A 19,442-nucleotide genomic window follows, 5' to 3' on the forward strand; every position below is an offset into this window, starting at 1 on the left:
CCTGCTCCACCCCAGAGGCCACACCACTCACTAGCTGTGGGAACTGGGCAAGCAAGTCACTTAACCCTGCCAGTCCTCATTTCCTCATGAGTAAAACAGGATCACAATAACTCCCTCCTCGGACTAGCACAGGGTTAGGTGGGATAATGTTAGTGCAACATGCGGCACATGGTGTTTACTCAATTGGCATATTATTATTATTGTTGGCATTTAGACTGGAGTCATCATGGAGATTTTTATAGAACAACATTGAGGAACTAGATTAATTATGAGGCTTTCTTAACGTTCATTTAATTCTATTTCAAATATAATCTTAAGTACATAAAAAATTAAAAACATAAAAAGGATTATTGAGGAAGTCAATGGAAAAATTAAGAGATATTTACAAAAGAAAAGGTGACACAAAGACTAATATGAGAAATATAATGACTCATAATCTATAATGTCCTTAAGTGCTTTTTTTTTTTTTTAAAGATTGGCACCTGGGCTAACAACTGTTGCCAATCTTTCTTTTTTTTTTTTCTGCTTTATCTCCCCAAACCCCCCCGTACATAGTTGTATATCTTAGTTGCAGGTCCTTCTAGTTGTGGGATGTGGGACGCTGCCTCAACGTGGCCTGACGAGTGGTGCCATGTCCGTGCCCAGGATCGGAACCCTGGGCTGCCACAGCGGAGCACTCGAACTTAACCACTCGGCCACGGAGCCAGCCCCAGTAAAATGCTTTGGAAATAGCAAAGGGAGCCGCACAAAGACAGGCATCTTTCGAATGATTTGGTCCTAACGCATCTACTGCCAAATCAGGAAAGTCAGTAAATTAAGACAAACAAAATTGAAGCTCAGGCACGTACTCTACACAAGAGCAGGCCCTTGACTCAGAGGTTGGCCCATGACAGAACCCACTGTCTGCTCGCATGGAGTAGATATCAGCTTAGAGAATCCCAAATTTGTCAGCATGGTTTCCAGTGGCCATTCTCAGCCTCCCATCCGTGTGCCGCAGTCCAACACTGCAATGGCGTGTGGCTAACCTTGACGCCTGTCCTCTGGATGGAGGGCTGCTTTTATCACCGGTTCCAACTTTACTGGTCACGGTCTTCTGATCTTCACTATGGCAATTCACAGTTAATTGCACTAATGAAGGGAAGCCGCTGAGTAAGTCACCCAGAAAGAACATATAGTCCTAAATTCACTTGTATTTCTCTTCAGAATGCATCTGATTATTTTTGCTACATACTAACCTACCAAATGGTAGCTATTTTAGATATTATCTAAAACTAATTTATGTTCTCTGTGTATTCCAGGAAGATAATTGGGAAAAGTCGTTCACAAGTGTTTGGCGGTATAGACGAGTAGCTATTTTGTCATAAAAAGTTCTCCACGCATTAATCTTCTTAAATAATCAAGAACTAATTTTGTGTTCAAATTGCAGGGAAAGTGCTGCCTAAAATGATTCAATATGACGCATGCAGCAACATGGAGTTTTTAGTTTTATTAGTTCCTACTCAAACGTATGATGATAATAACCAAGTTCTTTTACACTCGTTTTGAATTTTGAATGTCGGATAATGTTAATAATAGCCACAGTGATGGAGTACTCGCTCTGAGGTGTGCACTTTACGGGCATCAAATCTAATTCTCTCAACAATCCTGCACCATAGAGGCTATTATCCTCATTTGACAGATGGAGAAACTGAGGCTGAGAAACTGTAAACGATTATTCCAAAATCACAGAGCTGACAAGGATGAGAGCTGCACCTGTGCTCAGGTCTGCTCCAACTCTCTGCTCTTAGTGCCCGGGTTACAGATTAGCCCACACACAAGGAGCACAGTGTTTCTTGACCACAGCAAGTTTACAGCTCTCATTGCTGAAGCCTCAATCTCATTCTGGTGGGGATCGGATGACAGCTCACTTCAGGCACTATTAGTGCCTGGAATTTCAAGTGCATGAGATGAAATTGCAATTAAGAAAAAACCCCGAGATTCTCAGCGAGATTCTATGACTTAGCTATTAGCACGAGTTAAATATCTTTTACTGAAAAACAAACTCTAAGAAGATGATACAGAATAAATGTTATTTGAATAATGTCTAAATTCTGTGGGGAAAGAGAAAAGAAAGAACCTGAAGGACTGGTCTCTCAAAATCACTTCCTTAACTTCTAAAGAAATAACAAAGCAAAAGAAATCGAGTTCTACTGTGGGGTATTCTGAACATCTTCAATAACCTCCGGCTCACGCCCAGCGTGCGAGGTTTCCACGCCGTCCGCAGCACGAAGAGCTAGGTGTGTCCCTGGGTTACCTTGTTCAATTATTCTTCTACATAAACAAGTGAAAAATAACTTCATGCATCCAGCAGAAGAAAGGCTGGGGTTCTTTGCTCCAATGCTTCAACGGCAAATGTCCAAAGGGCATCTGTGTCACTTGTCAGGGCTTGTGGGTGTTCGTTTTGGGTGATGATGGAAGAGAAAGTCAGAATTTAAAAGAAAAATGTAAGAAATGCAGAACTTTGAAGGGGTCCCCAAGAGCTGGTTCAGGGGTAAGTACAGCTCGGAGCGCTTTGTCAGAAAGTAGGCAGGGCCAACTCGGGCACCGCCCTGCAGGGATGGGCTGAGCGCCGACCTTGCACGTGAGCGTCTGGGCCTACCAGGGTTTCCGCATTGCCCCGCTTAGGGGGAACCAGCTGTAGCTCTCCGGGTCCCTGGGGTGAGAAACTGGCCATGGGCTCCATTTGCTGGGGAGGGGTTCCTTTCCCTTTTGTAAGCGCAGGGGAGACCAGGTTTTTAAAAGGTTGCTCAGACTTTGTGAAATGAAAAGCAAGAGCGTGCTGTCTTTTTCGACCTACAAGGAATACCAAAAATGAATATGAACCTGGTGTCTGCCCACGGTTCCTCTCCTTAGGGAGCTTGACTTTGTAGCATTATATCACTGAGGAAAAGTGCCTTCATCTGACAGTGCCAGCAACTAATAAACATAGGACTTTTAAAAGTTAGATGTGAACTATTCATGTTCCGTCTTTTCTTTGGAAAAAATATAGGATCAGCTGGTCTTTAAGGAAATACAAATACATATACACACATACATATACAGATACACACATACACGTATACATACACACATACACATATGCACATACACGTATACATATTTATATATTAAATTATATTATATATTAAATTTACCTTGTGGAAAATTTTCTCCTCAAAACAGCTTTTTTAGAGGGAAGGGACAATATGGGTTCAGTGAGGAACATGTTTCATGGCAGATGACCAAGGCTCACGTTAAGAACTTAGGGTTGTAGATTTATCATGAATATGCTAGTTATTCAGCAGATGGTCTTTGGCAACCATCCATTTTCTATGGCAGAAATTTTCATTGTACTCTGATTCTGAAACTCAATTGCCAATTCTTGACTAAAAGTTTTTTTTTTTTTTTAACACTTTAAAGGGGATTCATATCAGTAGTGTGGTCTTTTAATGTTTTTAAAAACCGAGCTTTAGGGGCCTGATGGCCTTGCAGTGAAGTTCGTGTGCTCCACTTCGGTGGCCGAGGGTTTGAAGTTTTCCTGGGGTTCGCAGGTTTGGATCCCCAGGGCAGACCTACGCACCGTTTATCAAGCCATGCTGTGGCAGGCGTCTGTCCCACGTATAAAATAGAGGAAGATGGGCATGCATGTTAGCTCAGGGCTAATCTTCCTCAACCAAAAAAAAAAACTAGCTTTAGAACACAAAATTTTGACTTTGTTTCGCCTCTCTCATATTCTACAGACTATCATTTCATTACTATGTTATTATGTGTAGTAAACATAAATGTCCTGCTTTATGTATCAACAATAAAACATGCATTATTTTCCTAAAAACAGCAAGACGTGCTGATATTTCCTGACAATAAATATTTATGGACAATTCACACCAGTTTTATCATCCATACCAATTGTAACAGATGTGAGTTCATCATTCAGTCTGGAAGATTTTATAAACCACTGAATAATGAACTCCCATCCATTCCAAAAGACACGGACTATAAAATAGTATGAATTGTCAGTAAATAGTTATTCTGATGAAATATTCCATTCACCCCTCCACTTCCACAGAGAGAGATCATGTTCCAAAATATGCATAATTTTACAGATGGAAGAATAATTTTTAAGAGGGATTTACATGACAGAAGCATGTAGTACGGCACTTTCCTTCACATTCGGGAGTGAAATCAATATAAGTAACCATGTGTGTCATGATGCGACGGAGTGCTGAGTCATTCGCTCCTTCCAGCAGTGTGAAGAAATAGCGAGGCTCATTTTGTCGTTGGCAATGAAATCAAACCAACAGATGCTTGTGGAGCTCCTACTGTGGGCAATGCTCTTTGCTGGGTGCTGTCATCTCCCTTTGGCAAGTTTATAACAGCACATAGTGTGTACTTCATAATCATGCCTTGGCCCATGTGTCTCGGAAACTGATCACAGCACCCGCTGTGACAGCTCTACTCCTTTTTCTGACAGGCAGAGTCCACTCTCTGCCAGTGCAGGAGCAAATGTCATTCCTCCTGCCCCATCATAGTTGGTGCATTCTTTCCCTTGGACTTTGTTTCTGCTTTTAGCTCTCTGGGCTGGCCAGCTTCCTAACTGCTTCACTCGTAGATACCTCCATGGCAACTTGACTTCTCCCACCGTGACACACAGCAAGATTCAATTAAAGATGGATTCTATCGTCAGTTTGATGTCAGGGTCGTGCTAGGAACTAAGGATACTGTGGTTGACAGAAGACCCAGTCCAGGACCTCATGGGGCTTCAGTCTAGCATGGAAGAGGAACATTAAATAAACCATGACTTCTACCGTGTGATGGGAGCATAAGACACGGAGATCTGACCTGCTGTGGAGGGTCAGGGGAGCTCCCAGAGTTGGGATGTTTCAGGGGAAGCCTGATGGAGGATCAGAAAGAAAATAGGGGGTGTAAATGATTAGAGGCAAAGAAAACAGCTTGAGCAAAGGCCTTGAGGTGGAAGAGAGTTGACCTGTTGAGAAGCTGAGAAAGTCCAGAAGACCAGGAGGAAGGGAGAGAGGGTATGAGGTGAGTGTGCAGAGGTAAGCAGCAGTCACGTGATGTTGGAGTCAGGTGATATGGGCCACATGAAGGGTAGTCACCTTTATTCTAAGGATAAAATCAGAGGCCAGGGATTGTTGTAAATAGATAAGTGACACAATTAATTTTGTATTTTGGCTATGGTTTGGACAGTATGTGAGGGCAGATAAGTTAGATGGCTATTGCATTGTCCAGGTGCAATGGGATAATAGTAGTTTGGTCTAGGGTGATAGAGAAATGAAGACATACTTCAGAAAATTTAAAAAAAATAGATGGAACTTAGTGTTAATTTGATGGTGTTAATTTGATAGAAAATTTGATAGAATGAGAGAGGGGGACGTTTGGGTTTCTGGCTTGTACAAATGGATGGATGACAACAGTATTAGCTTTAACAGGGAACGTTGAGGGAGGGCAAAGTTTCAAGATGGAGGGAAGAGCACGGATTTGCCTGTGGACACATTACAGTTGAGTTCCTGAGGCATCTAATGGGAGGCAGGCGGGTCTAAACCCTCGGAACTCAAATACCATCAGGAGACTGGAAGAGCAACTATATGATGCCATCTACATTACAATACTGTTTTGTTCCAGGTTTAAAAAATATCTAAAATAAGATCAGATTAATCTGTTAAATATACTGAGAACTTTAATGAGAAATTTTCTAATAACCAACTACATCTTCTGATTCCTAACTCAGGTCTCCCTCTGCCAGACCACTGTTCATCATATTCGTGGAAGAAATGCATGCCTATGAACTTTGTGGGGACATAGGGCAGTGATGGCAGACTGGAATGGAGAAGATTACTCCCTTCAAGGAAGCTCATGATCTGGGACCTAGTTCAGTCCGGCCAGCAGCTCCTGGTGTGGCCTTGGGCTGTCTGCAACCTCCCTAAAGCTTAGTTTTCTTGTATATAAGATGGAGAGAGGGATAAGAAAATTCCTAAGGTCTTTAGAGTTTTATAATCCTGTAATTCTATTGGAGTGCAACCATTTTTAAAAAATTCAAAGTGAATCTTTATTAAATTTTACTTAAATTTGTTTTTATTGGAAAAAATCCAAGACTTATTTATCCAATAACATTGTCCTTATGGCATCCTAATATGACAAATATAATCTTAATCCAAATGCATATCTATTTCTTTGTTCAGTTTATTTGGCCGTTAGTTTCCAGTCTTTTTGGATATGTAATTGCTGGTTGTAAATGAAAAGGGCCAATTCTTAAATCACAGTTTCTGCATCTTTGAGTCAAGCTCTTTTTGGAAATCATCAGTTTTGTGTACACGACTAGAGAATTCAGACACCAATATACACATCCGTCACCAAACAGAATCATCAAACACTGTTCTTTAAAGTTATTGTTATTTCTTTACATTAATATCACACACATTTATGAACTGGGTGTAAGTAAGAAATATCCTTCAAATTTAATCTAAAATTTTATTTTCTTTCATAAAAGTTATGTCATATAATAATGACATTAAAATGCCACATAAAAATGTGTATTGCATGCTCAAAGTGATTTTTGAATTATATATACATGAAATGTACTCAATGCCAAGAATTAGTGGTGAGAAACACTTCATAATGCTTTTTATCTCACTGGCCGCTGTAGCTACGGTGATTGAAAACGAGCTTTGGGGAAGGGCCAGAGAGGGGCAGTCTGCTATGTGTGTGTTGGCAGAACAAAATTGCTGCTTTTAATCAATTTTGATGACTAAAAGGAAGTTCAGAAAACTGGATGGTCTGAGGCTTCTTTATTGCAAATTTCAAAATGGTGAAAATGAATTTCCTTTTATAGAGAGGTGAGAAAAATGAGTATTTTTGTAGAAAGTAAGTTAGATAGAGATGCAGGAGACAACATTTGAGTGGAGACTTCTTGACCAAGGATTTTGCTTAGACTGTGACTTTTTGGCTCTAAGAGGACAAATTTGACCTGATGATTACTAGCAGGAGGCGCTAACATTTCTTTTTCTTACGCGCCTTCAGCCTGTGTGTATATTAAAACTAGCACGTGTATCACCTCATAGACTTTGAGTTAAAATTAGTACTACCATAGCCACTTTTTTCTTCTATGGCACCTTTGGTTTAAGTGTCTTAATATTGTCCAAATGCTTTATTCAGTGAGGAAGAGAAAATTGCACTATTTTTCTTTAAGCGATCCAAACAAGAATTTTTTCAAAGAAAAAAACCTCTCCAGAATATTCAAATTACTGCTTCTCTTGCTAATGATCAAATCTACAGTATTTTTAAAACATCCTTGAAAAACTTGATCTGCTTCTTGTGGACATGATACTCATCAGACTTTATCTTAAAAATTTAAGATATTCTATTATAGTAAGAACGGAAAGAATGCTGTCAAAATATTGGTTAAAGTTAATTGAATTTGGAACGCATGCTAAAAGCAGGTAGACCTCGTTTCTTTTCCAATGCTATTAAATTACTAGATCAAAAGGTTAGCTCAATATAGACTGACTTATACTGTGTACTTCAATTACATATTACTATTCTATGAATATTGTGCTTTGCTTAGAATTGGTAGTTATTGAATATAAGCTTTTAAAATTTTATCTCCAAAATGACGAATTGGAAGGTTCATTTTCTAGAGAGCTCTTTATAGATTTCTACTTCTGAAATTAAATGTTCAATATCTAGATTTCATATAGGTGGGGGAAAAAAAAAGATTTACCTTGATTTTCAGCTACCATGATTTTTTAGCCTTTATGCCGCAGTTTTGATTTTCCCTTACCTTTCAATCTATTTTGCATAATGTTGCAGGTTCACACTTTCTAAGGTACAGCTGCAAACATGTCAACTCCTCCCACCCTCTTCCCCTATCCCATCCAATCTCCTTGGATGCCTGTGTTGGAGCAGAGCCTCAGTCTTTCCTTAGGAGTCAGGGCTTCCTTGATGGTGATGGTAGCTGTCACTGTCTCTTGAACTTGTTTTGCTATTACCTGCCTTACTACCGCTCCAGCTCCAGAGCAAATGGACCCAGTGTTGCTACCTGTCCATGCTTTGTGTTTGCCCCATTGGCTTGCACTAGTTTCTTCACTTGGAGCATCTTGCCCCATCTCCAGATGTACAACTCCTACCCCTCCTACTCTTCTCAGTTCCAATGATACCACATTTTGGATCCTCTGACTGCAAAAAACTTCTCTCCCTCAGTAATTTTAACTCTACTTCTTATGACATCATTGCTTTCATCAATTGGGGTTACACATGTGATGGATGTGAGAGTCCATGGAAGCGAGAGTTCATTTACTATTTGCCTTGTTCACACACCATTAGCTTAGGGTGCAGTATGGGGCTGCTATGGGGCCCATAGGCCAGCCATAGTATGACCCCTGCCAGCTCAAGGAGCAGTGAAATCAGGACATAGGTTTAAAGGGCAAGCTCAAAAACTCTTAAGACTGCCAAAACGCAGATGAGGTCAGTGCAGGAGCTGTGCCTGTGTATATGCAACAGAGGCCACGTGTGGGAGCAAATATTGTGATGGTCCAAAGATGGCAGAGCTCAGGAAATGACAGCAAAAATACATTTTCTGGAGGTGATAGCCTCTCCTCCTGAAGTGATAAACCTGTATCTCATGGATACAGTCAGAGTCGCCAGATCTGGGGAGGATGGGTGGAAATGGGGCAGAAGCTCTGCAGAATGGACATGTAGGGAAGACATGTGAAGAAGAACCAACTGGCCCTGCAGGGGCAGACCTCAGAGAACGCCTCAACATCTACTTCACAGAGGTGAGGAGGTGCAAAGGCTGTACCTCGTGATGTGGCAATGGATCCTGATTCGAAGGTGAGCAGGGTTGGGCCAAGGGCAGATGCCCTCTTAGATTGATTTGGTTTGGGGAAGAAGAGAAAACAATTCTTTCCAGGAAGTTCAATAAGGCAGGAACTATCTATCTTTGTGGAGTAGACTCTCCTTCTCTCACAGGAAGATCCTCCAATTAGCTGGAGTGTCCGACTCATAGTGAGTAATTTGAAACAAAAGCTGGTATCGCATCAATCCTCTAAGAAAAAATATGAGGAGTAGTGAAACTTACTAGAGGAAGAATATTCACAGACTCACAGATACCAGTGTCTCCAAATGTGGCAAGATGATGAAATGTCTGATTGAATATTAAAACTTAATTAATAAAAACTAATAAACAATGGAGCAATCACAACTGTGTAAATAGCCCCCAGAGCAAATCCACAAAATCTCAGGGAACAGACAGCAAGACGACTGGAGAAAATGACAAGTAAGTTGACAGAAGTCAGGAAAGAAGTGAAAGAGAGAATCACAGAAACAAAGATCAAATTAAAAGCACAGGAAACATAGCCCTACAGAAAACACAGTAAAGACCCAGATAATAGGAACCAGAAGACTCTAGCAAAATCAAAGTGAAATAGGGAATTTAAAATGACTAGAGATAAAGTGAGAGAGAGAGAAGACAGGCATAGAGATTTTGAAAACATGCATAATTGGAGCTCTTGCAGAGGGAAAATATACAGAAACAGCACAAATATTAAGACTTAATTCAAGAAGTTGTTGTTAAAATAAGACTTGAAGCCATCTTTTGGAAGAGCGCACTATGCATCAGTGAAGGCTGACCCAGAATGCTCAGCACTAGTGGGTCTGTGACCCATCCTTCTCTATCCTGGGAATGGGGTGGAGAAAAAGGGGAAGAAATGACCGTATCTTCTTGTAAACACGCTCTGGACATCCTGATGTTTATTAGGGGAAACAGAATGGAGCAAGATGCCACTTAATGGGAATATAACGTGGAGACGTTTCATGATTGAACGTAATACCCTCCACACATTCCTTGGAGACCTCCAACCTGGAAGAGAGTGCCCATGAATGTGTCCAGCAAGGACTTCCGGAGCTACGCTGGCAGTCTGACTTCATGCTTCCCTGTGTCTGGCAGTTACTTGTACCCTTTGAATTATTAATAAAGAGGCAAGATCTCTGATTCTTGTGAGCCTGATTTGAAAATCTGACCCTGTGTATTATCTCACCAAGGCATATCCTATGTTACTGCGTTTTAAATATAAAGAAAAATAACTGGAAAGCCAGGCAAAAGGATCGAGTCACTTATAAGGGGGAGAACTCATGTTGGTCTCGGAATTCTCCCCAGCTACCTTCAAGGTCGGAAGAGAGTAGAGACAGACCTACACAAACTAAATGAAATAAAATATGTCAGATTTTAGATACAGTTGAACTAGTCTTCAGATACAAAGACAAAAGGTAAGCAGTTTTGAAAACACAACTTTAGGGGATATTGTTTCTTTCATTTATGAGGAAACTGCTAGAGGTCAGTCCTCAGTCAGCCCAGAGATGACAATACGATCAGCACCGGGTATCAAATAGATTTAACTGAAGAACTAAGACTAAAACAAAGTGGGGGTTAAGTGGCAAAACAGAATATAAGTGTTAAATGCTCTGACAATGTAGAAATGATACAACTAACAAAAATAAGAGGAATAAGGGAGGGGAAAGAAGATGGGAAGTAGAGTTAATTTGCCACTTGCCTGATGTGCAATAGTTGAGAGTTAAAAGCATCATTTGAGCAGGTATATCAAGTGATAGATAAATAGGTGTAAGCAAGGTAAATGCCAAATAACTTGATTTTATTTAAACAATTTTTAGGCCAAAGAGGAAATACAATCCCAAATTACAGACTAAATAGAAAAGAATATAATAAAAATACTGCATATCAAAGGCTATGAAAGGCCACTAAAATGCTCAGAGAAAAATGCATTACCTTAAATCTTTAGATTAAGTAAAAATAAAGAATTAAAAAACAATTAAACTAATTCAAAAAGTTAGGAAAGGAGCAACAAAATAAACTGGATAAAATTAGAAGAAATTTTTAAAAGGAAAAGCTGAATTTATTAATTAGCAAAAATGGAGAATGTACGAACAAGAAACAATAAGCAGGGTATGGTGGGGGAGATGCAGAGTAACAGAAAATGGAAGGAACGAAAAGAAACATAGGACATTACTTTGTTCAAGTCTATGCGAATTAATTTTAAATTTGGATAAATTGAAAACATTTCTAGGAAAAGGCAATTTGTCAAAACTGATGCCAGAGAAGAAGGAAAATCTAAAAAGATTTGATTTCTATGGGAGAAATATGGAAGGCTATCAAAGAGCTACTCTCACCAAAACCAAAAGGAAAAAAATCACTAGGCCCAGGCATGAGAATTCCACAAATAAAGCGGGTTTTTTTTCCAGAGCTTCGGGTGAAAAAATGGGAAACTTTCAAATTTTTCCCTGGAGGAAGTATAACATTATACCAAAGGACAAAAATTATAGAGAAAGTAAACAACAGACCAACATCACTTATGAATACTGAAGCATAAATCTTAAATAAAATATTAGCAAACCAGATCCAGCAGCATATTAAAAGAATGATGCATTATTATCAAATGTAGTTTATTTCAGAAATGTAAGGATGATTCATGAAGAATTCCATTAATAAAATTTATCATATTAAGGATTACGTAAAAAGTATTTATGATCATTTCCATATGATCGTATGTAATATTCAATGACCATTGTTGATAAAAACAAAATAAAAAAGAGTGGAATACTTCCTTTATAAGTTAAAATATGTCTATCTCAATCCAAAAGACAGAATAAATCTATCTCAGTCCAAAAGTCAGCATCATGCTTAATGGAGACATATCTCAAGTATTCCCAATAAAGTTCAACTGTCACGATTATTGTCATTATTATGTAACATCTTCCTATAGATAATAGCCAGTGCTATTATTTGAGAGAAAGAAATTAGAGGTAAACAATCGCAAAGGAGAAGAAAAAATAACCACTTTTTGAATGCTACATATTTTATACCTGGAAAACCTAGGAGAATCAACTAAGTAAGCAAAAGAAGTCAATAAAGCAGTGGGGATGAAAATTAATATGCAGACTTCAACAGCTTTTATACAACCTATATGCAGAAAACGTTAAAATACTATGGATGGACCCGTGCGATAGGAACAAAAAGAAAGACGTACCATGCTCTGGGATCATAAAGATGCCAATTCTATTTGTTTGTTTTTAAATTTAAAAAGATTTCAATAGAAATGCCAATAGGTTTTTAATTTTAACTAGACATATCGATCCCAAATTTCATATGTAAAAATACACAAGCAATGATTGCTAAGAAAACTCTTTAAAAGGTCAGCAATTGGTGTGTGGGGCAGATAAGAACTACCAGATATTAAATATACCAGCATACAAATATGAATACATACAGGAATTTAGTTTGTCTAAAGACACCATCTCAAACCAATAGTTAAAACATGGACTAGTTAATATAATCAATATAATAAATGATGTTGGGACAATTGGGTAGTTACCTGGAAAACACAGATTTGGAACCATACCTCCTACTTTATACCAGGATAAATTCCAAATGGATCAATGATTTAAATATGAAAATAAAGTCATAAAAGATCTAGGAAAATTCCTTTATAAACATGAATTGGGACTCAATTTCCAGAAGCAAAAAACAAAAAAAAATTGATTTATCCAGTTCCAGAAGTTTAATAACAATTTTTGTTAGGGATACTTTAGGGAAATAGTCATTCTCAAATCACTTGTGTTTTATTTTTATTTATTTATTTATTTTTATTTGTGGTGTTTTTGACGGAATTTTTATGTAATCAAATCTATCTTCTTTTATGTCATCTTTCTTTACTGTTATATTTGCCCATATTATGTTTTGGCTTCTTTTTTTTCATAGTTGAACTTTATGTTTTACATTTAATTTTTCAAGTCATGTGTATTTTTAAATTTTAGTGATAGTGTGACATGGGCCCAATCATTTAAATTTTTTCCCCCAGGGAGTTAGCCTGCTAACTTAACACTTCTTTATTAGATGATCTTTTATTTCCCCACTGATTTGGAATGCCATTTTTATAAAATATTAAATACTTTTAATATACTCTTGGATTTATTTCTGTTATACTGATCTAACTATACTATTATTAGAGCCACAAAATTTTAATTACTGTTATTCTAATATCTGGTAGAGTAAATATCCCATGCTTTTCTCTTTTTTTTCTCACTATTTACTTGGTTTTCTCACCCATTTATTCTTCCATGTGAATTTTGAATCACTTTTTTAAATATCCATAAAAGCCTTCCATTGGCTCATTAACTCACTGAGGTGGAGCATCCTTACAGTGTTGAATTGTCATAGTTGAGTTCTTTGCTCTCAAGAAGTGAAAACTAACTTTAGATAACTTAAGCGTAAAGAGAACTTACTGGAAAGGTATGAGGTAGCTTATAGAATCAAAGAGGAAAGTAAAGAACCAGATCTCAGAAAAGAAGCAGGAATTAGGGAAGCTCTGGGGATATAGGTGGTCTGAACTGAGGATGACCTCTTCAGACCCATCAAAGGGAAGAATCATCTGAAGCATCTTCCGTACCTCTAGACTCTCAGTCCAGCTTCAAATCGTCAGGCAGAGCCCAGTCAGCCTAACTTGGTTCACATGCTCACCTCTTGGTCAGGTGGGAAGGGCCTCTCAGTGGTCCCACCCCACTTACAGTGCTTGTAATGATGAGGTTAGAGCCCCCAAAGAAGACCAAGGGCCTGTTAGCAGTGCAAAATGGGCAGAAACAATGACCATCACTACACTTGTCGGCCCAACCAGTAAATTCCCACTAAAGAGCTGTCTCTCCATTTCTTCCAGTCTTTAATACTCCCAAATGGTTTCTTTCGTAGAGGTCGTGCGACGTTCTTATTAAATTTACTTCAAGGAGTTACATAGTTTGGGTGGTAACTCCTCATAATTCTGAATGGGATCTTTTAAAAGCTGAAATTTCCAGCTGGCTGTTGCTGGGAATCGAGGAGAGATGAGCAAATATTTTAATTCGTTTGCCAGGTGAGAAGGCTGTTAGAGAAAGTCGAATGCGGTTTGAAAAATTTACAATACCAAGTAGGGAAAATGAGCAGCACATCATTTTGGTCTAGCTGCCTAGGCAGGAAACACGCCTTAGGTTCCTGGAAAATGAGCAACGCAGCGAGTGTGAGAAGGCTGGAGGGAGCCCAGGGGGTTGAAAATTTGAAGAAAGAGAAATATGACAGCGACCCAAAGCTAATTTCCTGCTTTTTAAGGAGGTGTCGATAAAAATAAAACACAAAATGAACATTACATAAAAGTGGGTGAAACCATGACCCTAGAAGATTTAGAGTGAAATTTGGCAAATCTGTTGTTACGGCTGATAGAACCATTACACAATTTTTAAAAAAGTACAGACTAAGCTGTCAGAAAAAAATATGAATAGCAGACTGAACTAATACTTTCTCATAAAAGAAATAAAGCAACTATTTCGACTCTGTCAGAAATAGGAAGTCAAATTATATCAGGTAAATAAAAGATTTTGATGAGATTTTAAACGCAGATTGTTTGAAGGGAAGACTGTCACCTACAATATTTCAATATTTTCCAAGTATCATGCAATTTACTTTGCTTTTCCATTAAACGCCGTACATTTAAAATTAATACGCTGTTTCCTTATAATTCAATAGTTTCTTTTCTTTTTAAATTACTTTAATATTTTCTAAAGCAGCATAGTGAAGCAGCATCTCATCTGTTAGAAACTCTTCTTCTCAAGAGTAGAAGGGACTAATCAGAATGTTGCTTAGCTTTCTTTCCCAGAGCTGCCAATATTGAAACAGCATGGTGAAATTTCAGAAAGTTAGCAATTGGAAGAGAAAGACAAACAGACTTCATTAATGTGGAATTCGTAGTAATTTGTTAGGGACGTGTTGAAGTTTGCTTGCTTCGCAAGCCTCACTGACAGATTGAGTAAATAGTTTAAATATGACGGGATTTGTATGATATTTTCTAATAGTTTTATTTTTAAACACTTAATACTTTAGAAAGTCTGCACATATAAGTAGAATTGATATACAGAAAAATTACTTTTTAATCCAACCTTTAAAGCAGGTCTTCTGTAATATCTCATTAATAACATTTGAGTTGTGTTAGATACTTCAAAGGAACAAACTATATCTTTCAAATGTGTGATGATCTAAGCTTTTCATTAACTGAAAATAGCATTTAGTACAAGTGATGTGAAATATTATGGCCTCATGGGATATGTAAGGTCTTAAAAATACTTTAAAAAATTGGGACTTAGAAGCAGGACACTTTCTATTCTCGTATGTTGACTCATTTCTTAACCAAGCAACTACTGAATACTTGGCACGTAGTAGGTATTCAATAGTTATTTGGTAAATAAATGAGCCGAAATAAGTCATTCAGTTACGAAGAGGCTGGGACTCTTACGCTGATGGGTCTGCAGGACGTTCTGGGGGCAGAAACGCCCCATTCTGAGTCAGAAATTGAGTGAAGCCAACAGCTGTGGAAGGATGCAGTGGCCATTTTGGTCACAGGGATGAAGCATGGTGTTCTCCTGGCTGAAGACTTCTGAGAACGGGGCATCGCCAGGTTCTGAGGGTAAAGACCCCAGGAAGATTAGTTCATGAAGCAATTTCCCTAGTGGTGACTTATCCAGGGTATTCTCCCACCTCTTCAAGATGCCCACTTCGCCATAGGGTTTGCTTGGTGGTTGGTACCACTTTTGTGACTCTTGACCTCTGGGTCTCTGGCCAGGTTCTAGGCATTCAGCCTTACATGTTACAGACATTTTCTGTTAAAAGCTATGCCATATGGTGAGGGGTTAACTGTAAATTAGGGCAGGAAGGAGCCGTGTACTCATAAAACAGCGTTGTCCCAGGGAGAGGGAAATTTTCCCAAATCTTGTGGTTCTCAGATGAGGCAGTGGTGCAGAGCTTGAGTGCTGGGATCTGATGGCTTGGATGCAGCCCCAGCCTAGCTGTCAGACCAAACAAGTCATGGAGCCTTTGCAGACAAGGGTGACAAAGGTATGTAATTCATGGGGATTGAGAGGTAATACACACAAAGCCATCTGCATATTGCTTGCACAGAGTAAATGATCAATAAATGTTAGGGAGAAAGGAAGGTCAGGTGGACATGTGAGAGTGCAGAGGTTGTAGAATGCTCTCTTAGATCCAAGATGCTCATCCAGCACGGGCCCCTGGCCCTGCCCCTGCACACATCTGACCTCACCTCCTATCCCCTCTCACTTCTCCCAGGCAATTGTCTGACTCCCTTCCCTAGACTTCTGTCCCCATCCTTACAACACTGGCCAGGAAATTCACATTCACGGAAAATAAGTAATTTGCTCTATACTCTCTTGCTGAACAGCAAGATGGTGAAATACTAAATTGACCCCAAATTACCCCTCCTCTTGTATTTCATTAAATTTCTCAACTATGGTGCATTTACTCTTTAGAAATATCCTACTTACCAGTAATATATTTACCCATAACTTTGAAATCTAAATGTAGTTTCTGATTTTATAGTATTTTTACCCACTGTCTGAAAGAATGGAATGGACCCATTTCTCTTTCCCATTTGTAAAACTGATAATTGATATTTCTAGCCATCTTGATAACATAAGGAAAAAAAATTCACCAACATGAGATATGTAAGAATTTGATTTTATAGTGGCTTTAGAATATTTTAATCAAAGACAACTACTAATTCAATTAAACACAAATGACTTTATAGGAATTGTTCTATTACTGTTTTTTCATGAAAAGATAATTGCAAAGTGATGACAGAATGATTTTAATGCTAAATAATTAGAGACACACCAATATCCACTTAAATTTATGGATCAAATTATTATTTGCAGAAGTGAACTGTATAGTAGTCAAAATATTATGATATTAATCTTTGAATCAGAATTGAGAAGCATTCTATTACGGTAAATGCTAAATATAAAAACTTCAGTGTTATTTATCTATTTTTTATCACTGAAATAAAATCCTAGTGGAATATTTAACCTGTGTGTGTTGGTATTTAACCAACATACCAACGAGCTATTTTGAAAATCAGTTGTTGTCTTAAGGCAAAGTAGGAAAGTCTGTGCTGCTGAAAAAAAAAATGAGGCATTATTTTTATTTAGCCTACACCTGGAATGAAAATATTTAGAATTTAATAGGTGGAGTGACTGGTTAGGTCATTAGTAATAATAACAGCAGCAACAGCTAACACTGTGTGCTTTTTACAAATCAGTGACTACTCTAAATTATTTATGTTTATTAACTCATTTAATCCTCACAGCAATCATATCAGGGCAGGAATTAATAGGATCACTTTCATCTCAGTCTGTGCTTGGAGACTTCATTTATTTACATTTCTTCAGACTGTTAAAAAAATACCAATGGGCCCAAACTGCACTGGGGAGAGAAGCGGCTGCAGCGTGTGGAAAGGAAGCCTGCGCATCCACGGGAAACACCTGGAACCCTCAGCCTCCGGGGCTTCCCTTATCCAGGGAAAAGGAAGTGAACCAGCTGGGTCCTGTGCTTGGGTGATGCAGCCGCCCATGGCCGGGACAAACCCACAAGCAGCTTCCTCATAAGCTTATCAGGATGCATGGAATTCCTAGCTTTAGTCAAGAAATCATCTCCAGCAGATCCCCATTATAGTCCATTTATTTACTCACGCCTGCACACATTCATTCATTCATGCAGCAAGCATTTACTGGGAGCCTGCTATTACGTTGTGCTGAAGATCCACAGACACATATGTTCGTTAGAGTATTGGTCCTTAAAGAACTTGCAGTTTAAAAGCAAAGCAAGATCCTTAGCACAGGTCACCATAAAAATGTGCCTTCAAAGCTTTGCCTTACTTCATCTCATTAGATCCTGTCCTTGGCCTGAGGCAGTGGCTTTACTCCCAGAAGGCCAGGCCCTTATCACCCCAGGCCTAGATACTTGCAAAACACCCTTGTTTCCTAACCCTATGCTTCTTCCTTTTCCAATTCTTTCCGCACAGCTGCCAGATTTCATTTTCGCAACGCAGCTTCTCCTCTTGTCAATTTCATGCTTTTAAAAGCCTGCAGCAACCAACACCCGCCCCCGCCCCCATTTGCCTACAGGTCATGTGCAATTTGTCACCAATCTACCCTTGCCCTTATTTTCCAGCGCTCGCCTTGAATATGCCTTGGGCATTCCCACCTCTGCCTCTTGCACCCACAGCTTCCCTGACCTCAGATGCCCCAGTGTCTCCTTGTGGCCAGTTGTGCTCATCTGTCTAGGTCTAGCCCAAATCTCGCCCCGGGCAGCTTTTCCCCATCACCCCCAGTGACCACTCTCATGCCCTTGAATGACTTCAGTCAGCGCCAACTGTTTGCAAGGATCAGGTGCACACGCGGTCTGGTGCAGCTAGCTGGTTCCCTGTATACATATGGTCACAGCAGCAGAGCGCTGACAGCACAGGGCTGGCACGGAGCAGGTGCTCAAGGAGTCTGAGGGACTCTCCTCTGATGAAAAGGAGACCCACAGAGAGCATGCTCTGTGATGGAAGCCAGCCTTGCCGAATGCCGACCAAGCACGGGTTCTCGGAGAGGCATTTCCTCTCACTAAAGTCCTGGGAGGGAGACCTTTCAGAGACCCAGCCTTATTTAATTAGAGCTTTAAACGATTTGACGTCAAAAGCTGCGCTCCCCTGTGATCTAAGTGTAGGAGTTGAGTTCTAGGCAACTGGAGTCTGAATATTGCACTGTCTGACACTCTGGGTATAATTTGGGACGAGTTGTTGTATTCTGTTGATTGTCAACTCTCTCAACGATAAAATGGTGCTAAGGAACGCCTCAGAGGGGCTGGGAGATTAATTCACATTGCTCCTTTAAACAAGAAAAGCACTTTGAAATCACAAAATGTTTACACTAACAAAAAACCACAATAATGGCTGTGTTAATATTACAGATGAAGTCACAACCCAGCTTTCTCTTACTGCTTATTTTTGTTTCAAAGTAACGTCAGCCTTATTTATCCATGTTAGCAGTGCCCCTTATCTGAAAATATGTAAATCCATATAAATTAATTTCCTGTAATACCACACAAAACAATAATCATATTAGTCCCATTCATAATGTACTAATAACATTAACATAACTGCATTCAAATATGAAATTGCTAGGTAACAAGCTTTTCATAAATTGTTTCCATGAGAATGTCATTTTTAACCTTACTCTGGGTCTTTAGTTCCAGATTTCACCAGAAAAAATTGTGTGCCTAATGTGAGAAAGTTTCTCACAGTGTTTTTTTTTTTTGCCTGCTCGGGCGAAAATATCAAAGAGCTTTTGTGATCCTAATGCGAAGGGTTTGCAATCGCAACATATTTCTGAGTATAATGGACCTTTCACTGGACCTTTCTCTGGAGTGGGGTCCTGGTCCCTGGTGCACAGGGTGCTCAGTGCACAGTAGGCTGCAGCAAGGACGCAATCTTTTCACGTGGGTAGCCAGTCTCTAGATACTTCTTGTAAGCTAATGTTGCTCT

The 19,442-nt window shown here is 39.2% G+C and overlaps 1 protein-coding gene and 1 long non-coding RNA gene across 2 annotated transcripts in view; one reads left to right on the forward strand and one right to left on the reverse strand.

Annotated features, from left to right (window-relative positions):
* PACRG (parkin coregulated) overlaps window positions 1-19,442 on the reverse strand; it is a 459,238-nt gene that overhangs the window by 23,456 nt on the left and 416,340 nt on the right. The gene's annotated exons all lie outside the window — the stretch shown is intronic.
* On the forward strand, window positions 4,615-6,196 carry LOC139080744 (uncharacterized). Its single transcript, XR_011535484.1, has 2 exons — window positions 4,615-5,058; window positions 5,765-6,196. It is a non-coding gene; the product is annotated as an uncharacterized lncRNA (long non-coding RNA).

The sequence above is a fragment of the Equus przewalskii genome, chromosome 32 (genome assembly GCF_037783145.1).
Source record: "Equus przewalskii isolate Varuska chromosome 32, EquPr2, whole genome shotgun sequence".
Classification (NCBI taxonomy): domain Eukaryota; kingdom Metazoa; phylum Chordata; class Mammalia; order Perissodactyla; family Equidae; genus Equus; species Equus przewalskii.